Below are 16,739 nucleotides of genomic sequence, written 5' to 3' on the forward strand. Positions count from 1 at the left end.
TATACCACTGGTGCAACACGTCTTTGTTCGAGATGAGACTCCAAGTTTCGTCCAGATACTCGTCCAATTTTTCTTCTTGACTCAACATCAGGCATTTATCGTGTTGAATTTGACTGGGATGATCGTTTTGACATCCATAGCAATTTTTCTTGATCAATTCCGTCATTTTGTCGACCAAGTGTTTGGCAAAACAGGAGACTAAATGGGCTTCTTGTTCTGGCCATCTCGACTTCATCATGATCACTTCTTCTTTTTCCACGGTCTCCTCACATTCCATGTCCAAAGTTTCTCCACTAGGTAAAGAGGGATAACAGTCTTCCATGACTTCTAGTAATCTAGAATGACTTCTCTCAAACTATTGATTTCTATCGTATTGTCGAATTCTGCATACAGGATAACGTTCACTGTGTTTTCTGCGCGTAAAGCTTCTGTAAACTGAATTTCCACACGAATTTGGCCAGATTTTATAGGGTGGAAATGTCCCTCGTCGCTGCCTTGGTCTGGAGTGAATTCGAAAGCCCACAAAGCGTAGCCTCCTGCATAATCGTCGTACGAAATACCATGACTGGTGTTGGTTCCTAACTGTCCGGTAGCTTCGTACAGGGACAAGTACGATCTCAAATAATTCTTCGCGGCTCCAAAGTTAGGCTCAAAGGGTCGGGTACACAAGGTCTTGCCATCGCGACTGACTTCAATCTTCGACACATTGTAATGATGAAAGTTGAAAGGATTTTCGTGGTAGGCTCCGTTGAAGGCTGAATTCTTGACGATACCAACAATCAAACGTTTGGGTAACTGTCCTTGGAACAGATGATCTTCGATCATGGATCGCTGTCCAGCAGGAATGGTGAAGGTTTTCACTTCCACGCGTCGTATGGGATACTTGGCGGTCGTTCTGCTCAATGTCTGACTGATGTCGTTACCTACTTTAGGTAACACTTCTACGCGACGCACGTAGAGTCTGGCTTCTTCGATTTTGGTTTTGCAAGGGGAATTTTCTGCAGCCATCAAATGGAAAGCGGCACTGCTACGATTCAGTCTCAAGCGGATATCCACCCCGTTCAGCAAATACTTTTCTTGTAACCACATGTCCAAATGCAAGCGATCCATCAGTTCTAAACTACGACTTAGATGAATTTTCTTTCGTCGTTCTACAAATCCCGTTGTGTTTTGAGCATCCCCAGCAACTGTAATGCTGTTGAACCTAGTCGCTTGGTCAGGTTTCCATACCACGCAAGCATCCAGATGAGTGTTCTTGGCTTCTTTTCCGTACGTCAAGAGATTTTCCAGGTAGGCTCGATAAGGGTAAGTATCCATGCTGCTGCTGACCAGTTTGTTATTCAAGTACAAGTCCACTTCACTGAACAAGGAATGCATGAAATTATTGACGGGAGCTACTACATCATCATCGGCTAGGTCAGCGTTGGGTGGTTCGAACACTTTCACTTTTAAGTATAGGTAACTGCTATTCAGATCGATGTAATCTTCGGGCTGTCCTTTGATTTCAAACTCGATGGGAGCGGAATCGGTCAATGAGGAGACCGGGTGAAATTCCACCCACTGGGATTCTTGCATCGTCATCATGGTGGGGGGCATGGCAAACATATCCAGTTCCGTCTTGGAACAAGCACAAGACTCTCGGTGCATCATTTTTTTCGTTCTTCCTCAATAATCGAAAACGTCTAAGTCTCGAACGGTTCTTCTTTTCTTGGACTTTCTAGCTTGAAGTCTGGTGAAAGGGTGTTTTCTGCGTCGTCTCTTTCTGCCTTGTCCTTGCTGAATGCCTGATTCGGTAGCGTGCAGGGCATTTATAGGTGTGTCTCGTCGGCCTAAAATGTCTTTACCCGTTTGCAGCAAGACATTTTTGCCTGCCCTCATGAAGGCTTCTTTAGGGTTTTGTTTGTCGATGATGACATTTTGGAGAAATTCTTTGCCTTGCGTCAGTGCCGCATCTTTCAAGGCGTGCAATCCGCGTGTCACCATCGGTTTCAACACAGGGGCCACCGAACGAAAGGCTGATTTTAACATATCTCCTAAACCGTGTCCTCGCTGTCGTGCCACCCCTCGGTACACTGAATACATGACTTACGAATCGTGAGAGAACCGTTTTCGAAAATGGAGTTTCACCGTGACTTTTCCTTTGGTGAATGGAATATTTTGTCCCAAATCTCCTTTTATAGTAATGTTGACCGTGTCCAAATACGACTTGCTGACGGGTAAATAGTGAGGATGGACAAATTCGCGGTGGACGTGATAAGTGTTTCCACCTTCCTCGTCAGCGTTTGTGGCAGAATCCACTTTGAAAGGAATGACACGCAGTAACGGCACGGAGGTGTGTCCCACCACGTTGTATTCCACCACATCGGAATACACAAAGATCAAATTCAGTCCTTGGTTCAGTTCTACCGGGAAACGAAAATACTTGGCAAAAGAGTCGTTGTCATAAATGACTGGTAATTCGGGGGGTTTTTTTTGTTCTCCTATCTTCCTCATCTCCGTGTCACCGCCCAATATGTCAAACAATTCAGGACAAAATAAGAAAGACATGAATTTTTTGGACCCCTCAGAAAATTTCATCAGAAAGCGACGAGCTATTTTGTGGTATTCCAGGGTGACACTTTTTTGGACATTCCCCAAAGCTTTATGGAACACGCCATTAAACTTGGAGGCTATGGCGCTGACCAAATGATGACCACTGAAATAATAGCCTGGGAGAATGGACAAGTTGTAGGTCCACGTTTTAGTTTTGTCATCATAGGTTCTATTGCTATATGTGCCAATCTTATCCAACTCATCTTGCAATTGTTTGTCATGAACTTCTACCTTAAAATAATTTTGATTGGGAATGACATTGTGGACTTGGGTTGGGTGAATCATTTCCACTAAAGCCACTTCCCAATGGGCTTCGTGATCTAAGAGGATGGCTTGAGGTAATTTGGCCGTGTAACAGCACAACGTGTTGTTGGGAAACACCTCCATGGAACTGTCACTGGGTAAGGTTAAGTAAAATTGGTTTTGGTGACTCATAATTCCAGAGTTCTGTGGCTGTCCGAGGGAATATTAGTGGATGTCAGAGGTGTGTCTCCGCCCAAAATGGGGTTCTGGTTGTGGTTGTTGTTGGAGTGGTGACTGGCACTGGCACTGGACACAACGTTCCCGTTCGAGGAGAATTTCAGGGAGGGATTGGGAAGCAGGTAACCGATGCAACTGCTCAATAAAATGGTCCACAATTGTTTGTCTCCTTGTTGCAAACTCAAATTGGCAATGGCTGCCCCGATGACACAATACACCACGAAGATTTGGCAGAAAAAGACGATTTGCGTTTTAGGCACACGTTCTCCGCACCACACCCACAAGGGTTGTTTTTGTAAATCTTGCACAGAAGAACTAGGGGAAGAAGGAGTGGTCGACGTAGCTGCGTCTGATGTGTGAAAGGGCATGATGGTCACTTCTTCTTTTTATAGTCGATGACTTGCGAAGCGTCGATCCAAGAATCGAAACTGGGTGGATATCCTTTCCAACGTACTTTGACTTCTTTGACACGTCGTTTGCCCACTTTACGGGTTCTGCGTTCGAGAATGCTTTCGATGTCGTACACGTCGTCTTCTTTTTTGGTGACACGTTGTAACTCGGGCAAATAAAACGTTCCTTTGAGCACTTCTCCGTTCATGTCTTCTAATTTATAGACGGCAGGATGACGGCCATGCACTCGTCCAGTGACGCGAAACAATTCGGTCGTCCAGTTAGGTAAGTAACCTTTGTCGAAAGTGCGTTTGGTTTTGCCAATGCGCACCCAATCTCCTACGGTCAACTCTCCACTTTTCTTGGGGACAGCCCTCGTCGGGGACGTACCAAACAGGCGCTCAAACACCAACACTTCGTTCTCGGGGGTCACGTCTTGCGGGGCACGTCCGATGCTTCGATGGTAAGATTGGTTGTACGCTTGCACCAGGTGCGGTAAGATGTCGATGTACTTCAGAGTGTGGTGATGCGTAAAATATTTCCACATGCGTTCTTTCAAAGTGCGTTGAAAACGTTCCACGATGCTGGCTTTGGTTTCGGGATTCTCGGTGGTAAAAAAATGAATGTCACGTTTCTTTAATTCTTTTTGGAAAGCTTGGTTCAGAAATTCGGTGCCTTTGTCCGTTTGCCATCGAAGAGGGTGACGACCGCTTTGTTTCAACACCCGTTGCAGGGCTCGCACTAACTCGCTGCTCGATTTGGAAGTCAAGGGCACGACCCAGGCAAATTTGGAAAAGACGTCGATGACACAAAACAAATATTTGTAACCACGATTGTAGCTGGCCAAATGAGAGACATCGGCTAAATCGGCTTGCCATTGATGATCGATGCCTTCCACTCGGGTGCGACTTCTGGCAAACTTGCGTCGAATGGGTTTGTGTAAAGTGTAGGTAGCTTGTTCTTGTAACCATCGTTGCACTTGAGGTAAACGGAGACTTTTCAGTCGCGTTTTGGCAGCACGATACAATTTTTGAACTCCTGCGTAACCTGCAGGATGCGAGGGATCGTAGTAAATGCTGGCTAAGACTTTTTCCATTTTTTGTGTTGGTGTGTTAATAAGTCACCCACTCTTCGGTGATGCTACTTTGGGTGGGTCGAAAGGGTGGTTTGGAAACGGATTTACGTGTCCGATGGGCTACGGGAGTAGAAGTCGAAGGTAGTGGTGGTGGTGGTGGTGGAGGTGGCAATGGAATGGCTTTGGTTTTCTTTTCTTTTTTCGCTTCTGGTTTCCCTTCTTTCTTTTTCACTTCTGTCGAAGGAGGCGTGGACATCATCTTTTTAACCCAAGCTTTCATTTCTTCTCGTTGGGGTGTGGGGGACGGGGTCAACAAGGATGCTGCAATCTTACTCGAAATGGGAGCTGCTGACGGTGTTTGAAACACTTCGTGCATCTCTTCTTCCTCAGGTCTTTGTGGGGTAGCATCTCTGGTGACCCTTGGGGATGGAAGTGGTGGTGGTGGTGGTAATGATGATGGTGCTGGACTTTTCATCAAGGTCTTAAAGTCTTTTAGAGTGGGTAAAGCTGTTTCGTCTAAAGCTTTCTGGTGAAAGAGTTGCAGTCTTTGCAAGAGTTGACCGTACTTTTGCGATTTTTCTGTTTCGGACAAATCTTGGCGATCCATCAAGGATTGCAATTCGTGTTGTAACTGGGACATCTCGCTCAAATTGGGATTGGGAGGTAAATGCAGGGTGCGTTGTTCTTGCCACCGATGGTATTCCATCCATCGTTTGTAAGGCACTAAAGCTAGTTTTCGTCCTTCCATGGGGTTGTCAGGGGTGAATTCTGAGATCTTGGGACTTCCGAGGGCCTTTTTATCTTGCTCCCACCAGTCCTCCCAACATGGTTCCCAAGACTCCTTTCAGTATGGGGCCTAACAAGAGAGGTAAAATGCCTCCACGTTGGACCAACATCTTCTTTTTTTGACGAATGGGAATTTTCTTTTGAACCATTTTCCGAAGAACGTGACGATGTTTGCCTAAGCATTGTTTCTGGTGTTTGGACAAAGGGATCGTGCCTTTCAAAACGTTCAAACAGCATTCGCACACGGTATCGATGACCTCTTTGGAGGCCGTTTGAATGAGTTTTTTTCGTAGGGGTGGAGAAGCTTTGGACAGGACAGATAACATGTCCCCATGTTTGGCTAAACGTGGTGGCAGTCCTTTCCTTTTCTTTCCTTGGGGTTTTCTGGAGGGTGACATCTTTGAGTCTTCAGGAGCACCAAAAAACACTGATACCCTACTCGGTCACAGGCCTTTTTTATACTGGAACGCGTCGCCACTGATTGTCTTTACGTTTTATCAGTTTGAGGACAGGCATGACACGTCGTGCAGGGGTACGCAACGGACTAAATCGAGCCAGTTCTTGCTTGGACAAATCCAGTAAACTTTGTAACATGCCCGATCTTTCATGGACTTTGATTTTGGGAGAAGGTACTTTGTGAGCAGCAGCCACTGCCGCTAAATTGGAAGGTCCTGCCACTGGGGAAGTTCTTTTGGGGGTCATCAACGGAGAAGTTCTTGGTGTGATCAACGTCTCCAAGTACTCTTCAGTTCCTGGTGACATCAACGGAGAAGTGGACAAACGTGAGGCTGCCGGAGACGCAGTCACCGCTGTGGCAGGTCGTGGTTTGCGAGTGTAAGGTTGCGTCCTGGCCGAAGTGCCTCTCTTGCGACTAGTTTTCTTCTTCTTCTGTGGACTTTTCTTTTTCTGAGGACTTTTTCTCTGTTTCTTTTTCTGGGGGCTTCTTTTCTTTTTCCGGGGTGGTGGTGTCTGGTAAGAGGAGGGTCCTGCCACTGGAGAAGTTATTCTTCTTGGGGACCTGGTCTTTTTCTTTTTCTTCTTGGGGCTTCGTTGGACTTTTGTCTTGGGGATAACTTTGGGGGCATTAGGATCCCATCTTAAGAGTGAGCGAATGATGACCCCTCCTAGAGTACCGCTCCCTCCAGGTTTCAAAATGATTTGTTTTTTGGTTTGAGTGTCGATGCGGGGATCGGCCAGTTGGACCAAAGCGACTTTGTTTCGATCGAAAAAGCGTTTGGTTTGATGAGGAATCTGAATGATTCCTTGGAGTAATTGACGTGCTGTCACCGTGAACCATCGTAAGACTTCTTTGAGACTAGCTTCTAAGACACGAGCTCGTGTTTGTGGATTTTTTTCTCGACTGATGCCATACAAGGCACGAATCAATTTGACGGGGAAGATGCGACTGAAGGGACGTCATGTTCACACTGTGTGAGACAGACGAAAAAGGGTCTGAGGTTTTTATAGATTTTTTTATGGGGAGTGAAATGAAGTCGAGGACGGAGACGTGTACAGGACAGGCCCTCCGTCTTGGCACCAGTGGTGAAACAAGTGGGTACGAAATCGCAAATCCTCGGGGGTCGTAGGTTTCAAATCGACGAGTAAATAGGCGTGTGGCGTTTGAGTGGCATCGTCGTACGCCTGAGTCAGCCAAGGCGTTCCTAACTGTTTGGCTAAGACTTGCACTTGCGATTTATCTCGAGGGCTTTTAAACAAGACCACGTAATGCGCATTGAGACTGATGGTGCGATGGGCTTTACTTTGTTGAAACAAATTTTGGGTGATGTAAACGACACTGGCATTACGGTGATGCCCTTTGCGCGTGAACCACAATTTAATTTCTTCTTCGTCTTCTCCTAACATGTCGTCGAAAATGACCAAATGGGTTTGACGGGAGTCAGAGACGATGCCGTCGTCTTCTTTAGGAATGCCTTCCACAAACACGATGGAATCGCCTTGACTTTCTCGCAAGAGGCTGTACGCCGATTGCCACTCTTTGTAACACCACACGATCCGTTGAGGTGGTCGATCGATCAAATGATGTTTATGTTCGATCAAACGTTTGACGAATTCGGTTTTGCCTGAACCGCTAGGTCCAGCAATGAGCATGTTAAAGGGATGGCGAAGATACAAAGCCTCCCAACTGGCACGATCTAAGTGTTCGTCGATGACTTTAACAGTAGAGGAAGAGGGAGCAGAGACAGTAGAGGTAGCCATGGTGTGAGAAATGTCACTTGTGACACGAAAAACAAACAAGACAAGAGTTTATATACTTTTTTCAGAACACGTTTATTGAATGTTTCAAATATGAACACGAAAGACAAAAATACATACAACCCAAATAGTGATGTACAGGAATATAAAACACAGCAAAGCGATCAAAGTGGAATATAAACAAGTGTCTGTACAACATGTTTTGGGTAACCAAGATGTCCTAGGGACAGTGTGTAATGTTCTTACAGTCTCTACATGAGGTATTGTCACACAAGTGTCCTCCCGGAATGACCTTTCAGGAATGTCCATGACAGTCCTGTCCTGAAGCGAGTGGTTGTTCTCGGTGACAGGTTCTTCTGGCACCGTCACTAACACAGGTTGAAAAGTAACTTTTTTCCTTGAACAACTCTTGTGCATACTGGGCCACTTCTTGGGTCCAAGCCTCAAAACCCCCCTTTTTCCAGTCACGAACATCTGTCCAATGAGGGTGTAAGTCACAAGCTACACACACATCGTCATACACGTCTTGGGTAGCTAAAAGTTGACGAATCTTTTTTTCCTGTTGAGGTCGAGAAGTATCCAGATGAAACCGCAAGGCTTTGAGCAAAAGGAGTTTTTCGTGACCATTTAAGGCCATGGAGGTGGTAAGTACTGATCGTAAAGAGTCCACAAAGAATCGGCTGGTAAACGAAATCCCAGAAAACAAGTCACTAAGACACACACCACTTGTCGTCCCAAATTGAATGGATAAAGTTCTTGTAATAATCGATGGTAATGATCCACGGTTTGAATATGGTCATTGAGTTCCTTCCACGGAATCTGTTGGATTACATACGACATAAGTCGTGGCATAGCTGCCTGTTTTTATAGTCTCTTTGTTTCGAAAAGAATACACGTACTTTCTAGCCAGTGATGTTCGTTTTCCAGTGGGGAATGTAAATCTTGCATACTGTAACCGAAACGTCAGAGTTCGATTAGAAGTTTCCTCTTCCGCTAAGTAGATTCCACGTAACAAATGTTGGTAATCCTTTACCTCGTCTTCCTCAATGGGTTGCTCTAGGTGAATCTCGAAGTAACCAAAATGATCAACACGTGAATCATCGGGGGCCTGGAAGTATTGAACAAGGTCTGACCACTGAAACAATTTCTGACGAATCAGTTCTCTTATACCCTTCAGGTACCAGTGGTTAAAGATCTGGTGACGTAACGGATGCAATTGTTCCTTACGTTTCACTTGTATTTTGACCAGCTCTCGGTAAATGCGTTCTCTCAACTCCACAGGCAAAGCACGAATGTTCTCTTGTAAAGTATCCATGAATAGGTCATACTAAATCCTCTTTGGTCTGACACAAGAAATGTACTCTTTGCACAAACATGGTTTCACTTCAGTGTCGAATTTAAATCGTTGAGTCACTAATCTACACATTACAATTCGTTCAGAAGTTTCCTCTTTCACTAAGTTGACATTGTGTTCAAGATGTTGGTAATTCGTTAACTCTTCCTCTGGAATTCGATGCAGTACGTTTACAATGATGTAACTACAATCGTCCATACCAAACCAATCCTTTTTAAAACTAGAGGATCGTTGATCAATGTCTGTTCGATGGAACACTTTCAATTGAATCAATCCTTGTATAGCTTTCAGGTACCAGTGGTTCAAACACCGGTTTCACTTGTATTTTGACCAGTTCTCGATAAAAGCGTTCTCTCAACTCCACAGGCAAAGCACAAATGTTCTCTTGTAAAGTATCCATGAACAGATTATTATGGTAAGAAGTTACTTCAATGTCTCGGTCCCACTAAGGGTAAGTAATGACAATTCGGTGACCATCGAGCATGTTCTACGTAGGCCGAATCTTGCGGTTCCCAGTGGTGAAGTGACACACCGCAACTGAAGCACTTGACTTTATCTCCTTCACCCAAGTAGAAAAATCCGGCTCTGGCTAATTCTTCGGGGGTCGGTCCTCCCAGATACTTAGGCCATTTTCCTTTGAACGATTGAAGACGATTTTCAAAGTCGCAGTATTCCGACAAACGCACAGGGAACGAATATTCGTCTTTCACAGGTTCGTTTCGATGAGGGTTGAGTGACATGGGTAGGAGTTTGCTCAGGGCTGGATGACATCCGTAGGGGGGTAGACGTGAAGGTGAACATTCCCCTTTAAAACGAAACCCAGTAAAATGTCCAAGAGGACGAGCGGCATCACTTTCGCATCCCACAGGTTTGACACGCACAGCATCACTTTCCATGATAGGGGTAGGGGCACTAAAGTTCCCATGATGCTTTACGGCATCGCTCAGGTCACAAGGTACAGCATCGTACCCATCGCAAGGCTCACAATCGCATTCCACTTCCGAAGCCTCACACTTGAATTGTGCCCTTCTAAACAACTTGTTCTGTGTTTCTCTGAAAGTATTCATCTTGTTCGCTCGGTCTTGGTAGTCACAATGAACTATCGATCTTGCCTAGGGTTCCTTTTTTATATACAGACCAATACCGACGTGACCGTACGGTAAGGTGAAATGATTGGGAAGTCGAACTCGCTTCTGGTATACAATTTGATAGACTTTTTCCAAGGGTCGACTGACGATGTGGTGAGTGGGTAAACGTACAATCTTGTTCGGTTGGTGAGTGGTCACTTTAAAGTTTCCATCCTCTCCCGATTGCAAGGCTTCTTTCAATACCCCAAAGTTGACCACTCGACTGGTACGATAATTCAGAGTCAGTCCTTTCACTTTGCACGTCGTGTGCACTTCTCCTTGTTTGTCCCGGTATTCGTAGCCGTAATTTTTGGGACCGCCACTGACGAAACTTAGAATCTTGTCGTCAGGATGTTCGTCTGTCCAGGCTCCTAAACGGTCTCCTTCGATGTTAGGGTGATGTTGAATCGGGTGATGGATGTAAATGCAACTGTCCGTGTCAAAGTACAGGACGCGTTCCCCTAACAGTTCTAAAGCTTCGTACAATTTTAAGCGAGCATGGGCTGTCACGTAAGCCGCAATGATGACATTTCCAAAAGGGTCGTCTTGTACAAAGTCCAGATCTTCTTCGTAATTGACCAAGATCAAATTCTCTCGAACGACGTCCACGTGTTTCATGTATTTGGTTTTGTCGTGAATCATCTGGAAGTAGCGGGAAGGTTCTGTCAAATATTCCGTCTTGGGTAAACACGGTCGTTGTGCCATTTTGCCCCACAAGCAATTTAACATCACTTTGGCAAACGATCGCCTGCCTTCGTTTTTCTCGATGTGGTCTAAAGTGATGCCTTCTTGTTCGCAGTATTTCTCTTTGAATTTTATTTGGTCTTCGGGAGTGTGACACCAGGAAGGATAGCCGCTGGCTTCTTGCTTCAGTTTCAAAAAGGCATCCACGTAGTCGGCGAAAATGCCTTTCTGAGTAGGGTCACCCTTGTGGTACTGTTGTGTCTTGGGAAAGTGGCAAATTTCGTACACTTCTAACAGTTGGTATCCCATGTCCAGAGCTTTGAACAATTCTACGCTGACCCAGGTTCCCGTCAAGGCACGTTCTTCCTGGGTATGCTGACAAGGTTGGTCTTGGTTGCACGTTTCGGCACAAGTACGGCACAATGGAAACATCAGTTTGCCTTGACAATGGTGAGGTAAGACGGGATGGTATAGGTTCGTGGGAGGCAAACTTTACACTTGATCAAGCCTTCGTATTGTCGAATGTTGACCAGGTCGATGTGTTCCGTCAACAATTGCGGGTACCCTGTAGGAAAGCGACAATATTTGCACACGTAGGGATACAGCGAACACACGTCCAAGTATTTGATTTCTTCTCCTTTCTCTTCGTCGGCTTGGTACAGCAAACAGGTGGCATTGGTCCTTCCTCCGTACAAACTATCCCTCGGGTTCAGCGGATCCATGAACTGGTAACTTTCCACGAGGCGTTTAAACTCGGGATCGGTTTTCATACGGTGATCATACTCGTGTTCCCACATTTCCACCACTTGGTATCCTTCCTGTTCTAACTTTAGGCGCCGCTGACAAGTGTCCTGGTACAAGTCTTCCATGGTTCGTTGCAAAAACTGATTTTTAGTGCCACGGTCAGGGTAACAAACGGGACATCCGTGAAATAAGCAACCGTTAAACTCGTACACGATCTTGGGGTTTTCTAAGTCCCAGCCATCGACCGAATACGTTCCGATGGTCTTTTCGCCCCCTCCGTTGCGGGCATGCTGAATCCACTTGTCTTCCTTGTCGCACAAGTAATGTAACCAACGTAGGGCTTTGACCGAGTATTGACGTTTGACATAGTGGGTCGTTTGAGGACTGATGACAGCTACGGTGTTTTCAGGCATGAATCGTTGTCGATACACTAAGGAACACGCTTTGGCAATGGTGCAAGCTTCTTTCAAAGGATCGACCCCTCCGTGTTCCATGAACAGTTCTCGAAATTTTCCACAGCAACGCCGTAAAATGTCCACGTCGGAACGACAATACTTTAGCATTTCTTCCTGAAAGTCGAAAGGGTCCGAGGCGTGAGCCTGGTACCAAGCGTAGAAAGCTTCTCGTTGTTCGGTACGCATGTTGTCGGGGTCGTAATAGTGAGCCTCGGGTAAATGGGGTAGAACGGCATGTTGATTGGCTTCCGTATTGAAAAAGTGTGGAAAATAACCTTTAGCCATTTCTGTCATTCCAAACGTTTTAGGCATTCGACTCAAAGGCATGGCCAAATAGCTCATCGAATCTTTAAACTGCACTTGTCCCACTTGCATGAAAATGATTTTGGCTCCGTTCAAAGTCACTTTAGGACGCTCGGTGCCTTGTTCCGTATAGTACCTCAAAAGAAACTGTCCATCGTATCCGGAGAAATTGTGAGCCATCACCGTGGCATGACGATGACAATCTCCGTAACGTTCGATGTCCTCTTGGCTCCACGTCTTGTCGACGGGGTCTAAGACCCATTGGGCAAAATCGGCTAGCGTGTTCGGTCCCCGAAAGATTTTTTCACGTCCTCCAGGAATCTTGCTGCAGTGAGGGCAATGACTGAAGATAGGTTCTTGAATGCACTTCTCGCACGCTCGATGAGCCACGCAGAAATTAGGAATGTGAATGCCGGTTTCTTGCATGCATTCGAAATCGAAAAAGATGAAATTGCCTTTCTTCTTGTGACCGTCCTCTTTCTCTGGTGGGGGTTGGTATTTTTGCACGTAACATTGGTGTTCCAAGTCCACGATGTGGTGACAAATGTGACATTTTTTCTTTCCTGAACATACGTGTGCCTTGGTATTATTGGTACGTATGACTTGTTCACACGTAGGGCACAATCTCAGAAGTTGACAAGCGCATTTCTTCTGTGAACCTTGCGTCTTCAGATGTTGTTGGTAACAGGTAGGGCTAACAAACGTGCGCAGACAAGTTGAACAAGGCACTGGTTCTTCGCTTAGACAGGGTGAAGAGGCCAAACATCCTGAGCATTTCGATCCACAATGCTTGTGTTGTTCTCGATTATTATAACCATGGTCACATTTCTCACAGTAATAACCGTATCCCAGGAATCCGGTGATAGTGGTAATGGTATCGAAATGGTCATCGTGATAATAAACATGAATGTATTTTCCGTCCTTAAAGTCTTGCCCTGGAAACAAGAAAGACCCGCGCACTTCTTGAGGGTGCACTTTCAAGGTGTAACGTGGAGCTAGGGCATCTTGCAATTTTTGCATCTCAGGAATGCCACAGGGTGTGTCTTTGGACAGTCCGGCTTGTTGTAACAGAAGTTCTGCTTCGTTTCGTTGTTTGGCTCGGTCGGATTGTTGAATAGTTTTCCAGGTTCTTTTCCATTCTACCGTGTCGTTCTTGTTGGCATAGGTTCGTCCCACCACGATGGCACGGGCTAAACACATCTGGTCATGAGGGTTGTGAATTTGGACAAGGCTACGCTTAATGCTGCGAAGTTCGTTCACCAATAACATCTTTTTGCGTCCGGTCCCTTGAGGAGGAGAGACGTGGGTCATGTCCAATGTGGCTTTTCCATCGGTGATGTCAAACTGGTCATTAGATTGTTGCACGTGTTGAATCTTGTCCATGACTTTGGAAGCGGTCAATTCTGCAGGGGTGCTAAACTCGATCCAAACAGGGGATTTCAAACCGTCGTGTTGTATGGAAAGTCTCAAGCGATCGTCTTCTTTGGGTTGACATTGTTGCTTGAGTGCAGTGAGCAAAGAATCCCACACCCCAGTGATAAACACTTCTGCTTTCTCTAACGGCACTTCAGCCTTGAAATCTTTAAACTTCACCGTGTATTTGTAAGCCGTAGTTCTAAATTTTCTAGAGGAGCGCTTTTCCGTCTCTCGAATGGAATAGTACTTTTCAGGATTAACTAAGGGTGGTGAAATTGTTTTAGAGGGTTCTGATTCTGGTTCACTCATGTCCTCTTCAAAATCACTGGCATGAATTTGTGCCAAGATTTCAGCCCTGGTACGAGGCGATAGATCACGTTTCTGCCTCTTACTTCTTTCTTCTTCTTTCTTCTCGAATGAATTAGATCGTTTCATCTTGAAAGCAAAAAGTCAAATGACTCAAGTTCAAACACCATGAAGTACTTTATAGTCATAGCATACCAGCGTATATAAAAGGGTGTGTGTCTTGTCCTTTCACTATTCATTTCACTATCAAGCCGAGCACAACGATGGAAGAGACTAACCAGATGGAACGTTTCGTCAGAGCTTTGCGAGGGGTCATTAGAAAATTCTCTTCAGACCAGCCGACGGACTACTCTCCTTCCTTTAGAGATAAAAGTCAAGATACTTGCTATATCTGTCAGAAGAAAGGGCATTGGTCTTCAGAGTGTCCAGACCGTCAAAAAAGAACAAAAACAGGGACTAAAAAAGACAAAAGTCAAGATACCTGTTATTATTGTAAAGAAAAAGGACATTGGTCTCCAGATTGCCCAAAAAAGAAACAAGAGGAGTCAGAAGAAAAGAGGGATTCTTCAGAAGAAGAGAGGGATTCTTCGGATGAAGAGAGGAATTCTTCAGAAGAAGAGGAAGAAAAAAGACAATTCTATTTACAAGAGGCAAAGAAACAGGAGAAGAAGAAAAGAAGAAGGGAAGAAAATGAGGAAAAGACGGTGAAGAAATTCAAAAAACAGAGAGACTAAACAAGGAGAAAGAAGAAGTCAATGAACTTTTTTATTAAAGTGTTGTGTTGTGAATTGTGAATTGGATTGTACAAAAATGGATAAAAGAATAAATGAATGATATAAGGTAAGAGTCTTTTAGTTTTGATTTTAAAATAAGAACGTACACTCACGCACTCATACACAGACACGTACTATAAAGGTAAAATGGGTGGGTTTTTTTTTTTTTGAGTTATTGGCAAATTGAAATTGTATTTCTTTTCGAGAAATATGGGTGGCCCTGAAAAGGGCCTTTTTTTCTCTTTATGGTGTAGGGATGAGTTTAAGCAATCAACTTTAACTGCCTTATGCCTTTGCCACGGCCAAGGCCTACTTCTGAACTGCGTAATGTTGATGATGATTGGGTTGAAATCACTAAGGGTGGTACGGTAGGCTTAGTCACAGGGTTGACGTGTTTAGCTCGGGAAGGTCGTATTCTCTTCGGTCGTGATAAAGAAGTCTGATACATTTGTTTCAGACTTCTTAACTCCGCTAAAATGTCCAACAGTACCGTGACCGTTTGATTTTCACCCTCTTGTTTCTTTGCTGCTACTTCTTCTTGCTGTTGTTCCTGTTGTTTTTTTCTTACCTCTTCTTCTTGTTGCTGTTGCTGTAGGAGAAAAGCCTGTTCCGCTTCCTTTTGTCGTTGTATAAATTTCTCCAATTCTTCTTTCTGTCTCTGTCTAAAATTCTCCACTTGCGGTAATGAAGAAGGTAACGAAGGTTCCGGAACAAATTCTTGCGAGGAGAGAAAATCCACAAAATCCCAATTCACCTCTTCTGAAAGTAAGTCCGGGTTCCCTTGGGCGGTCTCCCCTGCTGGTGCACCCCATTGGATCGTTTTCTGAGTTTCCGTCATGTTGAATCACTGTCGCATAGATTGACTGCACACAAGCGCTAGCGAATCTATATAGACTACGTGACGTCACAGACTGCTCTCTTCGGATTGGATGCGGGCTGACTGAATTTTGTAACGCGTGTTCGGATTGGTGAATGAACTCAATCCGTTTCAATCCTACCTGTACCTATAAATAAGCGCAGTTCAGTGCATTGATTCACCTGTTCTCGTCGCTTCGAGATGTGGACCACAGTTGAGTCATCCACCCTTGTGTCTTCCATGATGTTTCGGACAGACTTGCTTATGTATGTCCGATCCAAGTGGACCGTTGTCCACAGGACAAACACCAGCCTGTGGATACGTAGGATCTACGTTGAAAGACAAGGATGCCTGAAAAGAGTGCTGGTTTACGGGCCAACAGTGAGACGCAGCCTAAGGACAAGAAGAAGACCAATACGGTGCCCTTTATGTTAATGAATACATTAACATAAACCCAAAGGCCCTTTTCAGGGCCAGCCATATTTCTCGAAAAGAGATAGCCTTTGAATTGCCTACCCCTTTCTTATTTTTTTTATTTTTTTTAAAAAAAAATCCCATGTTCCATTTCCCTTGACGCTATACAGTCCCACCCTGTTTAAATTCCTTTGACGCTATACAGTCCCCTATTCCCATGTTCAAATCCCCTTGACGCTATATGTTCCCACGATTTTTCTCCATGTTAATTTCCCTTGACGCTATATGTTCCCACGATTTTTCTCCATGTTAAATTTCCCTTGACGCTATATGTTCCCAAGGGTATTTTTAATGATAAGTCCCATTGACGCTATAATATCCCCCTTCACTACTGATGCACATAATTAATTTATTGAATTATAATTTGATTATGCCCAGGTGGGACCCTAACACCGTTTTCATATGGTCGTTTCATTCCTATCATAAGTTTTCAGTGTAAAAGACAACCCTGTTCCCCTGTTATTTCCAGTTCCTGGACAAGTCCATTTTCAGCGAAGGGCTGAAGTACGAATACACCTATACATATAAGGAAAATACTATGTAGTCGGCTTCCGATATTTACAGTGTCGAATCAAGCAAAGGAAAATAATGAATTTGCCATTCACATGGATTTAACATGCGGTGTAAATTCTATGCCCGTATGTGCAAAGGGATATAATTCTAAACTCTCAACATTATGGTAATTTACGGAATTATTGGGCAGTTACCGA

General features: G+C 44.7%; 1 long non-coding RNA gene across 1 annotated transcript in view; it reads right to left on the minus strand.

Moving 5' to 3' along the window:
* LOC149777199 (uncharacterized) overlaps positions 1-16,739 on the minus strand; it is a 37,955-nt gene that overhangs the window by 20,550 nt on the left and 666 nt on the right. The gene's annotated exons all lie outside the window — the stretch shown is intronic.

The sequence above is a fragment of the Sinohyriopsis cumingii genome, chromosome 18 (assembly GCF_028554795.1).
Source record: "Sinohyriopsis cumingii isolate HCF-2022 chromosome 18, ASM2855479v2, whole genome shotgun sequence".
Taxonomy (NCBI): domain Eukaryota; kingdom Metazoa; phylum Mollusca; class Bivalvia; order Unionida; family Unionidae; genus Sinohyriopsis; species Sinohyriopsis cumingii.